The following is a 12,438-nucleotide window of genomic DNA, read 5'->3' as shown; positions in this document are numbered from 1 at the left end:
ACTCCTGCACTTCCTGCCTAATTCTCTTGGACTGCGTGCCAGTCACCCATTCCCTTTCTGCCTCCAGACTCCTAAACTGCGGTGTGACCACCTGTCTGAATGTGCTAGCTACATAGCTGTCAGCCTCACAGATGTGCCACAGTGACTCGAGCCACCGCTCAAGCTCCGGAACCCGGAGCTCAACGTTCTGCAGCTGGTGACACTTAGTGCACATGTGGTCGTCTAGGACACTGGTAGCGTCCACAGCTTCCCACATATTACAGGACACGTATTCCACACAATCAAGCTGGCTTCAATTTACTTGCCTTGCATTAACTTTGTTTTATTTTGGTTTACTTATGCAACTATATTTTACCTGGCCTTAACTTAACTTTATTTCCCCATTGCTTGTGTTTCTTACTTAAATGTAATTAACCCCTTCTTTTAAAAAGAACGTTTTTTTTAATCTCAACTACTTGATGACACTCCCGAACAAGTTTCTCAGCAACCAATGAACTTATGTTTCTCCTGTTATGTTATGTGCTGCTAATTGCCTGGCTCAGGGTCCTCCTCTTACACTGTCCTCCAGGAGCTGCTGACTGCCTGTTCTAGGGTCCTCCTCTCGCGCTCTCTCCTCTAGGTGCTGCTGACTGCCTGTTCCAGGGTCCTCCTCTCACACTCTCTCCTCTAGGTGCTGCTGACTGTCCCAGGGTCCTCCTCTCACACTCTCGTCTAGGTGCTGCTGACTGTCCCAGGGTCCTCCTCTTACACTGTCCTCCAGGAGCTGCTGACTGTCCCAGGGTCCTCCTCTCACACTCTCCTCTAGGTGCTGCTGACTGTCCCAGGGTCCTCCTCTCACTCTCTCCTCTAGGTGCTGCTGACTGTCCCAGGGTCCTCCTCTCACACTCTCCTCTAGGTGCTGCTGACTTTCCCAGGGCCCTCCTCTCACACTCTCCTCTAGGTGCTGCTGACTGCCTGTCCCAGGGTCCTCCTCTTACACTGTCCTCCAGGAGCTGCTGACTGCCTGTTCTAGGGTCCTCCTCTCGCGCTCTCTCCTCTAGGTGCTGCTGACTGCCTGTTCCAGGGTCCTCCTCTCACACTCTCCTCTAGGTGCTGCTGACTGCCCCAGGGTCCTCCTCTCACACTCTCTCCTCTAGGTGCTGCTGACTGTCCCAGGGTCCTCCTCTCACACTCTCCCCTAGGTGCTGCTGACTGCCTGTTCTAGGGTCCTCCTCTCGCGCTCTCTCCCCTAGGTGCTGCTGACTGCCTGTTCTAGGGTCCTCCTCTCGCGCTCTCTCCCCTAGGTGCTGCTGACTGCCTGTTCTAGGGTCCTCCTCTCACACTCTCTCCTCTAGGTGCTGCTGACTGCCTGTTCCAGGGTCCTCCTCTCACACTCTCCTCTAGGTGCTGACTGACTGTCCCAGGGTCCTCCTCTCACACTCTCCTCTAGGTGCTGCTGACTGTCTGTCCCAGGGTCCTCCTCTCTCACTCTCCTCTAGGTGCTGCTGACTGCCTGTTCCAGGGTCCTGTCCCAGACAGTCAAGGAGGACCAGGCAGGTGGAGCAGGAGTCCCCTGTGTGCATCTGGGTCTCTAACTGGTGTTGAATACTGGCGAAGCGATGACTCCTCTGGAGAGTACAGATAGAACCAAATCCAGGGCACCCTGGGTGTCTCAGCTGTACAATGGGGAGATGGAAGATAGGGAAAGCAATAGTGACAGGGGATTCAATAGTTAGGGGAACAGTTAGGTATTTCTGCAGCTGCAGTCATGATTCCAGGATGGTAAGTTGCCTCCCTGGAGCCAGGGTCCAGGATGTCACTGAGCTGCTATAAAATATTCTGTGAGGGGGAAAGTGAGCAGGCAGAGGTTATGGTCTATATCGGTATCAATGACAACAGGTAGAAAGAGGAATGAGGTCCTGTGGGCCAATTTTTGGGAGCTAGGCAAGTGATTAGTAAGAAGAACCTCAAAGGTTTTAATTTCTCCTGTTGCCACACACTAATGAGTCTAGAAGTAGGAGGGTAGAACCGATGAATGCACGGCTGGAGAAGTGGTGCAGGAGGGCGGGTTTTAGATTCCTGGGACATTGAAACCTGTTTTGGAGCAACTGGAACTTACACAGGCCAGATGGTTTGCACCCCTACAGAGCTGGGAAAATGTCCTGGGGCGGGATTGTTTTCTGGGGCTGTTGGTGAGGATTTAAACTAATTTGGCATGGGTGTGGACACCAGGGTGTAGCATGAGAAAGGGGAAACAAGGTGAACAAAAGACTGTGAGTGACCTATAGCACTAGGATAAGAAATAATAAGGCCATGGGGGAGCTCAGACTAAGAGAGAATACAAAAAGGTCCAAATTAGGTTTATAAGGCATGTTGCAAACACACAAAACATAAGGTTCCTGAGTTGTAGGTGCCATAGGTTATTTGGGAATATTAGTCCTCCATGACAATAACAGAGACCTGGCATAAAAAGGGTCAAATTAGGTTTATATTCCTGGATAAAAAGCATTCAGGAAAGAGGATGGGAAAGAAAGGGAATGGGGTAGAAGTATTCTTGAAGGAGAATGTGACAGTGTTGGAGAAAGAGGATGTACTCAAGAAGTCAAGGACAGAATCTATTTGGTTAGAGTTAAGAAACAATAGAAAATGCCATTGAATAACTGGATGCATTCTACAGGTCACAACTAGTGGGATAGATATAGAGGAACAAATTACAGGGAAATTGAGAGATACTGTGAAGGAACTAAACAAAGGGGGGTGAGGGATCAAGCTTGGGCAGATGTGGCAAATCAAGAGGTAGATTCAAGACAGGGGACCATAATAGTAATATGGGAAAGGAGGGCCGTAGAGTAGCAGGAAGGGATGGAGAGATAAAACCTAAGAATGCACTAATAGTCAAGACTAGATGTTACAAAGGTAACAAAAAGACAAAACTAAAGGCTGTGTATCTGAATGCATGTAGCATTCATGACAAAGTAAATGAACCGATAGTGCACATTGAAGTAAATAAATATGATCTTATGGCTATTACGGAGATGTGGCTGCTGGATGATAAGAATTGGGTCTTGAATATTGAGAGGTATTTGATATTCAAGAAGAATAGGAAACTAGGTAAAGGTGGAAGGGTAGCACTGTTGATCAAGGATGGCATTGGTTCGAGATGATCTTGGTTCAGGAGATCAGGATATAGAGTTGGTTTGAGTGGAGATGAGGAATAGTAGGGGAAAAAGTCACTAGTGGGAGTGGTCTACAGACCCCCTAACAGTAATCAATTTATAGGACAAAATATACAAGAAGAAATATTTGGGTGCTTGTGATAAAGGGACAGCAATAACCATGGGTGATTTTAATCTACATATAAACTGGAAAAATCATATTGGTAGTAGTAGCCTGGATGAGGAGTTCAGTGAAGGCTTTCAAGATAGTTTCCTTAGAGCAGCACATTCTGGAACCACCCAGGGAACAGATTATATTGGACTTGGTACCGTGTAACAAGATTTGATTAATTAATGACCTCAGAGTAAAGGCACCCCTAGGTAGAAGTGACCACAATATAATTGAATTTTACATCCAATTCGAAAGGGTGAAGAGCGGATCTAAGGCTAGTATTTTAAACTTAAATAAGAACTGAAGTGAATGAGAGACTAGGCTAGGGGATCAATAGAGAAACAAATATTCCGTGAGGGGGACTCATGCAATTCAGAATTCTGCAGTTATTCTCCACTTAAGTAATACTCTGCTTTTTTATCCTTCCTGCCACAGTGAGCAAATTCACATTTTTTGACATTATACTCTATCTGCCAGATTTTTGCCCACTTATTCAATCCATCTATATCCATCTGCAAGCTCCTTATATCCTCTTCACAACATACTTTCCTACCTACATTTGTATCATTTAAGGAGATATTTCAGAATCCTCAGAATAAGTATATTCCTATTATAAAGAAACATTCTAAGGGGAGGACCCACCATCTGTGGTTAATTAAAGGAGTTAAGGAAAACACCAAACTTAAAGGAAAAGTACATAACTGCACAAAGATGAGTGGCAGGTCAGATGATTGGTCAGAATATGAAGAACGGCTGAGAATGACTAAAAGGCCAATCAGGAGAAAGAAATTAGAGTAAAAGGGGAAGCTTGGTAGAAATGTTAAAACAGATAGCAAGAGTTTCTACAGGTGCTTAAAAAGGAAAAGAGTAAGTAAAGTGAGTGTTGGTCCTCTAGAAAGTGACAGTGGGGAGTTAATAGTAGATAATAAGGAACCGGCGGATGAAATAAACAAATATTTTGCTTCTGCCTTCACTATAGAGGATACAAAGAATATCCCAGTGATAGCTGTAAATCGGGAGGTGGAAGGGAGAGAGGAACTTGGCGAAATGACAATCACTAGGGAAGCGGTACAGAGCAAACTGATGGAGCTGCAGGCTGACAAGTCTCCAGGTCCTGATGGACTTCATCCGAAAGTCTTAAAAGAGGTGGCTAATGAGGGAGTAGATGCATTGGTGTTAATTTTCCAAAATTTCTTAGATTCTGGAAAGGTTTCATCAGACTGGAAAGTAGCAAATATACCCCCTCTATTCAAGAAGGGAGGGAGGCAGAAAACAGGAAACTATAGGCCAGTTGCCTTGATGTCTGTGATGGGGAAGGTGTTGGAATCAACCATTAAGAGTTATAGCTGGGCACTTAGAATAGCTCAAGGTAATCAAGAAGAGTCAGCATGGTTTTGTGAAAGGGAAACCATGTTTAACCAATTTATTGGAATTCTTTGAAGGATTAACATGCGCTGTGGACAAAAGCGGAATCTAGAGACAGGCTGTACTTGGATTTCCAGAAGGGATTTGATAAGGTGCCACATTAAAGGCTATTGCAGAAAATAAAAGTTCATGGTGTATGGGGTAACATGTTAGCATGGAAAGAAGGTTAGCTGGCTGGCAGAAACCAGAGAGTATGCAAAAATGGGTCTTTTTCTGATTGGCAGGATGTGACGAGTGGAGTCCCTCAGGGGTTTGTACTGGGGCCTCAACATTTTACAATTTACATCAATGACTTAGCTGAGGGGAAGGAAGGTATGGTCGCTAAATTTGCAGGTGACACAAAGATAGGTAGGAAAGTATGTTGTGAAGAGGATATAAGGAGGTTGCAGATGGATGTAGATAGGTTGAATGAGTGGGCAAAAATCTGGCTGATGGAGTATAATATGGAAAATGTGAATTTTTTTCACTGGCAGGAAGAATAAAAAAAACCGAGTATTAAGCGGAGAACGACTGCAGAATTCTGAAGTGCAGAGGGATCCAGATGTTCTAGTGCATGAATCACAAAAAGTTAGTATGTAGGTACAGCAAATAATTAAGAAGGCTAATGGAATGCTATCCTTTATTAAGAGAGGAATTGAAAATAAAAGTCAGGATGTTATGCTTCAGTTATACAGGGCATTGGTGAGACCACATCTCGAATACTGTGAGCAGTTTTGGTCTCCTTATTTAAGGAAGGATGTAAATGTATTAGGGGCGGTTCAGAGGAGGTTTACTAGATTGATAACATGAAAGAACAGATTGCCTTATGAAGAAAAGTTAGACAGACTAGGCTTGTTTCCACTGGAGTTTAGAAGAGTGAGAGGTGACTTGATTGAAATATACAAGATCCTGACAGGTCTTGGCAAGCAGATGTGGAAAGGATGTTTATGACATCTTTGGCAATCTCTCCTTTGTCTCCACCTATCACTGGCCCTCTATCCAGCTTCACTTGTCCAACCCCCTTAAACAGTATATATTTCACCGCATTTCTATTTCACTTTAGTTCTGATGAAGAGTCGTATGGACTCGAAACGTTAACTCTGTCTTTCTCTCCACAGATGCTGTCAGACCTGCTGAGTTATTCCAGCAATTTTTGTTTTTGTTTCAGATTTCCAGCATCTGCAGTATTTTGCTTTTCCCCTGTTTCCTCTTGTTGGGGGGACTGAGGAGTTTCCCTGGAAAATTACAATCCAGCTAAAAACTAGTTGTAAATAAGTCTATCAGGAATAAGGTAATAATTCTGCCTGACTTCACTTCTTTAGCTGAGGTTGGAGGTTTGCGTTGGATTCAGAAAACCCAATGATGTGTCTTTGGGCCTGGCTCCCTCTAGCTGAAATGGAGGGAAATTAATCAGGAGGTGCACTGGAACTTGAACTTCATATGATAATTTAAGATTGTAATATTCCACAGTACAAGAACCATAGAACAGTGATAAAGGAGACTTCAATTATCCTAATATAGACTGGGATAGTAATAGTGTAAAAGGCAGAGAATGGTAAGTGTTTCCTTTGTTCAGAAGAATTTTCTAGATCACCGTGTTTCTGTCCCAGACAAATTGGATTCAAAGAATGACAGGTAAAACTGTAGTCAAACATTGGGCTGGCTTTAAAGAGGAGATGGCTCAGGTAGTGTCAAGGTACATTCCCACAAAGGGAAAAGGTAGAGAAACCAAAACCAGAGCTTCCTGGATGACAAAAGAGATAGAGGTTAAGATGAAACAGAAGAAGTCTGCTTATGTCAGGTGGCTAATACAATTGAGAACCAAGCTGAATATAGAAGGTTCAGAGAATTGAAAAAGAAAATTGGAGAAGCAAAGAGAGAGTATGAGAAGAGATGGGTAACAAAAACAAAAGGCAAACCAAAAGTCTTCTATAGACATATATACAGGAAAAGGATGGTAGGAAGAAGGGTAGGGCCGATTAGGGACTAAAAAGGAGATTTACTCACGGAGCCAGGGGGCATGGCTTTGGTATTAAACAAATATTTTGCATCTGTCTTTATGAAGGAAGAAGATGCTGCCCAGGACATGGTGAAAGAGGAGGCAGTGCAGACACTTGAAGAATTTAAAGTTGATAAAGAGGAGGTATTGTTAAGTTGATAAGACACCAAAACTGGATAAGATGCATTCGAGAATATTGAAGCAAGTGGGAGTGGAAATTGCAGAGGCACTGGCCATAATTTTGCAACCTTATTTAGACTCAGCGGTGGTGTCAGAATAATGGAGAATTACAAATGTTGTTCATAAACTTGTTATAAACTTGTTAAGTTTAAAACTTGTTATAAACCTTGTTCATAAAAGGGTGTAAAGATTAGCCCAACTTCTGTAGGCTAGTCAGTTTAACCACGTTGTTGGGGAAGCTTTTGGAAATGATAATTCAGGACAAAATTAAAAGTCACTTGTGAAAATGTGGGTTAATTAAGAAAGGCAGCATGTATTTGTTAAGGGCTAATTGTGTTTAACTAACTTGCATGCATTTTTGCATGTATCAGAGAGGGTTGAAGAGGGTAATGGTGTTGATGTGGTATGTATAGACTTCCAAAAGGCATTTGATAAAGTGCCAAGAAACAGACTTGAGAGCAAAGTTAAAACTCATGGAATAAAAGGAACAATAGCAGCATGTTTACGAAATTGGCTGAGTGACAGGAAACAAACAAAGATGGTGGGCAGTTGTTTTTCAAACGAGAGGAAGATTTATAGTGGAGTTTCCCCAGGGCACCCCTCCTCTTACTGATATATATTAATGACCTAGACCTTGGTGTACAGATTGCAAATGATACAAAACTTGAAAGTGTTGTGAACTATGAGGAGGTTAGCGTGAATTTCAAAAGGACATAGAGGCAGATGGGAGAATAAATGGCAGATATAATGCAGAGAAGTGTGAAATGATTAATTTTGGAATGAAGAACGCAGAAAGATAATACAAAATAAAGGGTACAATACTAAAGGGGGTACAGGAGCTGAGGGACCTGTGTGTGTATATGTGCATAAATCATTAAAGGTGACAAGATGAGAGTGCAGTTTTTAAAGCATATGGAATCCTGGCTTTCTCAATAGGGGCATAGAGCAGAGTACGAAAGCAAGGAAATTATGTTAAACCTGTATAAAACACTGGTTTGGCCTCAGTTGAAGTATTGCGTCTAGTTCTGGGCAGCATACTTTAGGAAGGATGTGAGAGGGTGCAGAAAAGACTCATGAGAATGGTTCCAGGGATGAGGAATTTCAGTTACATCAGAAGATTGAAGAAGTTGATGCTGTTTTTCTTGGAGAAGGTTGAAAGGAGATTTGATAGATGTATTCAAAATCATGAGGGGTCCGGACAGTTGGTAGGGAGGAATTATTCCCATTGGTGGAAGGATCGAGAGCCAGAGGGCACAGATTTAAGGTGATTGGGCAAAATAAGTAATGGTGACATGAGAAAAAACCTTTTCACCCAGTGAGTGGTTCGGATCTGGAATGCGTTGCCTGAGAGCATGGTGGAGGCAGGTTGAATTGAGGCTTTCAGAAGGAAGTTGGATCATAATGCTTAACGGAGAAATTTGCAGAGCTATAGGAAAAGGCAGTTGAGTGGCACTAAGTGAATTACTCCGTCAGATGGCCAGCACAGACACGATGAGCTGAATGGCTTCCTTCTGTACTGTAGCCATTCTATGTTTATGTAATTACACAACAGTGACTACACTTCCAAAAAAAAATCCTTCATTGGCTCTAAAGTGCTCTGAGACATCTGGTGGTCGTGAAAAGTACATACATAAGAATTAGGAGCAGGATTAGGCAACTCGGCCCCACGAGCCTGCTCCATCATTCAATAAGATCATGACTGATCTGAATGTAACCTCAACCCCACATTCTTGCCTATCCCCGATAACCTTGTAACCCCTTGTTAAGCTATCTAGCTCTGCCTTAAAAATACTCAAGTCCTCGTCACAATTTACTTTCCTACCTATCTTTGTGTCAACAACAAATTTAGCCACCATTCCTTCTTATGCAGAAGAGAGTTCCAAAGACTCACAACACTCGGAAAAAAAAATTCTCCTCATCTCTGTCTTAAATGAGCGATCTCTTATTTTTAAACAGTGACCTCTAGTTCTGGATTCTTCCACAAGAGTGAACATCCTGTCCAAATCCACCCTGTCAAGACCCCTCAGGATCTTAAAAGTTTCAATTAAGTTGCCACTTACTCTTCTAGATTTCAGTGGATACAAGCCTAACCTGTCCAGCCTTTCCTCATAAGACAACCTGCCCATTCCTGGTATTAGTCTGGTAAACCTTCTCTGAACTGCTTCCGATGCATTCACATCCTTCCTTAAATAAGGTGACCAGTACTGTACACAATACTCCAGATGTGGTCTCAACAATGCCCTGTACAATGAAGCATAACCTCCATACTTTTGAAATCAATTCCGTCCCAAACAATGATAATATTCTATTAGCTTTCCTAATTACCTGCTGTACCTGCATACTAACCATTTTATGATTCATGCACTCAGAAACCCAGATCCCTCTGAATCTCAGAACTCTGTAATCCCTCACCATTTAGAAAATAAGCTTCTTTTTTATTCTTCCTGCCAAAATGAAAGATTTCACATTTGCCCACATTATACTCAATTTGCCAGATCTTTGTCTACTCACTTAACCTATCTATGTCACTTTGTAGCCTCCTTAAGTCCTCTTCACAATTTACTTTCCCACTTATCTTTGTGTCAACAACAAATTTAGCCACCATTCCTTCGGTCCCTTCATCCAAGTCATTTATATAAATTGTAAAAAGTTGAGGTTCCAGCACTGATCCCTGTGACACACCACTCGTCACATCCTGCCAACCAGAAAAAGACCCATTTATGCCAACTCTGCTTTCTGTTAGCCAGCCAATCTTCTATCCGTGCCAATATGTTACCCCCTACACCATGAACCTTTATTTTCTGCAGCATACTTAATAAATTGGCTGAGTGACAGGAAACAAAGAGGGGTGGTGAAAGGTTGTTTTTCAGACTAGAGGAAGATTTATGGTGGAGTTCCCCAGGGGACCCCTCCACTCCTGATATATATTAATGACCTAGACTTTGGTGCACAAATTTCAAATGATACAAAACTTTAAAGTATTGCAAACTATAAGGAGGATAATGTGGAACTTCAAAAGGACATAGAGTGCATAGATACCCAATTGGCTAAGTGACACTAGGAAACAGGATGTTGTTTTGTAGACCGGAGGAAGGTAGGCTGGCGTTCCCCAGGGTTCGATACTAGGGCCACTGCTTTTATTGGTATAGATTAATAAATTGGACTTGGGGCTATAGGGCACAATTTCAACATTTGACACAAAATATGGAAGTATTGTGAACTGTGGGTATTGGGTTTGTACCTTTTGAAAAAGGACACAGATTGCAGGCGGCTTCGAAGACATTTTATCAAGAACTAAAATAAAACACACAATCTGCTACTACATGCATAACACCAGAACCCTCTCAAGCAGAATGAACAGTGGCCTCTATCTTCATACACTGTTGCAATACTATATAAGGGAGCAATCAACTACACAACATATACTCTTAAAGTTAAGCAACAGTGAGGAAGATAGTGATAGACTTCCAGACAGACTGCTGGAATGGGCAGACATGTGGCAAATGAAATCTAATGCAGAGAAGTATAAAATTATACATTTGGTGGGATGAAATAGAAGCAGAGGTAATATAAACTACAGGGTACAACTCGAAAGGTGTTGAACAGAGACATTTGGTAGGGCAGGTTGAGAAAGTGTTTAAAAAACATACAGGATCGTGGGCTTTATTGCTAGAGGCTTGGAGTACAAAAACCAGGAGGTTATGACCAATCTTTATAGAATACTGGTTCAATCCAGGCTTCGCACTTTTGTGAAGGCATTACAGAGGGTGCAGAAAACAGTTAAGAGAATGTCTCCAGCAATGCGAAATTGCAATTACAAGAATCAATTGGAGAAGCTGAGACTGCTCCACACAGAGAAGGTTGAGAGGCGATTTGATAGAGGTGTTCAAAATCATGAGGGGGTCTGCACTGGCTCGATAGAATCTGTCCTCATTGGCAGAAGGGGTTGAAAACAAGAATTCGCAGGTGATTGGCGAAAGGGCTAAAAGCAACTTGAGGAAAACTTAAGCAGCGAATGGTCAGAGTCCCGGAAAGCGCTGCCTGAGAGTGGGAGGCAGATTCAATTGTGGATTTGAAAAGGGGATTGAAGGGAGAAAAAAAATTACACAGGGTGGGGGGCAGGGGGAAGCATGAGGAGGCGCGTTGTTTTTGGAGTGAGTTGTTTTTGGAGTGAGTTGCTTTTGGACGGAGTTGTTTTTGGAGGCGAGTTGCTTTTGGAGGCGAGTTGCTTTTGGAGGGGAGTTGCTTTTGGAGGGGAGTTGCTTTTGGAGGGAGTTGCTTTTGGAGGGGAGTTGCTATTGGAGGGAGTTGCTTTTGGAGGCGAGTTGCTTTTGGAGGGAGTTGCTTTTGGAGGGAGTTGCTTTTGGAGGCGAGTTGCTTTTGGAGGGAGTTGCTTTTGGAGGGGAGTTGCTTTTGGAGGGAGTTGCTTTTGTGGGTAAGTTACTTTTGGAGGGGAGTTGCTTTTGTGGGTAAGTTACTTTTGGAGGGGAGTTGCTTTTGGAGGGAGTTGCTTTTGGAAGGAGTTGCTTTTGGAGGGGAGTTTCTATTGGAGGGAGTTGCTTTTGGAGGGAGTTGCTTTTGGAGGGAGTTGCTTTTGGAGGGAGTTGCTTTTGGAGGCGAGTTGCTTTTGGAGGGAGTTGCTTTTGGAGGGAGTTGCTTTTGGAGGCGAGTTGCTTTTGGAGGGAGTTGCTTTTGGAGGGAGTTGCTTTTGGAGGCGAGTTGCTTTTGGAGGGGAGTTGCTTTTGGAGGGAGTTGCTTTTGGAGGGAGTTGCTTTTGGAGGGAGTTGCTTTTGTGGGTAAGTTACTTTTGGAGGGAGTTGCTTTTGGAGGCGAGTTGCTTTTGGAGGGAGTTGCTTTTGGAGGCGAGTTGCTTTTGGAGGGAGTTGCTTTTGTGGGTAAGTTACTTTTGGAGGGGAATTGCTTTTGGAGGCGAATTGCTTTTGGAGGGGAGTTGCTTTTGGAGGGAGTTGCTTTTGGAGGGGAGTTGCTTTTGGAGGGAGTTGCTTTTGGAGGGGAGTTGCTATTGGAGGGGAGTTGCTTTTGGAGGGAGTTGCTTTTGGAGGGAGTTGCTTTTGGAGGGGAGTTGCTTTTGGAGGGAGTTGCTTTTGGAGGGGAGTTGCTATTGGAGGGAATTGCTTTTGGAGGCGAGTTGCTTTTGGAGGGGAGTTGCTTTTGGAGGGAGTTGCTTTTGGAGGGGAGTTGCTTTTGGAGGGAGTTGCTTTTGGAGGGGAGTTGCTTTTGTGGGTAAGTTACTTTTGGAGGGAGTTGCTTTTGGAGGGGAGTTGCTTTTGGAGGGAGTTGCTTTTGGAGGCGAGTTGCTTTTGGAGGGAGTTGCTTTTGGAGGCGAGTTGCTTTTGGAGGGAGTTGCTTTTGGAGGGAGTTGCTTTTGGAGGCGAGTTGCTTTTGGAGGGAGTTGCTTTTGGAGGGGAGTTGCTTTTGGAGGGAGTTGCTTTTGGAAGGAGTTGCTTTTGGAGGGGAGTTTCTATTGGAGGGAGTTGCTTTTGGAGGGAGTTGCTTTTGGAGGGAGTTGCTTTTGGAGGGAGTTGCTT

Source organism: Carcharodon carcharias, chromosome 5 (assembly GCF_017639515.1).
Source record: "Carcharodon carcharias isolate sCarCar2 chromosome 5, sCarCar2.pri, whole genome shotgun sequence".
Classification (NCBI taxonomy): Eukaryota; Metazoa; Chordata; class Chondrichthyes; order Lamniformes; family Lamnidae; genus Carcharodon; species Carcharodon carcharias.
Note: the sequence above shows the minus strand (reverse complement) of the source record.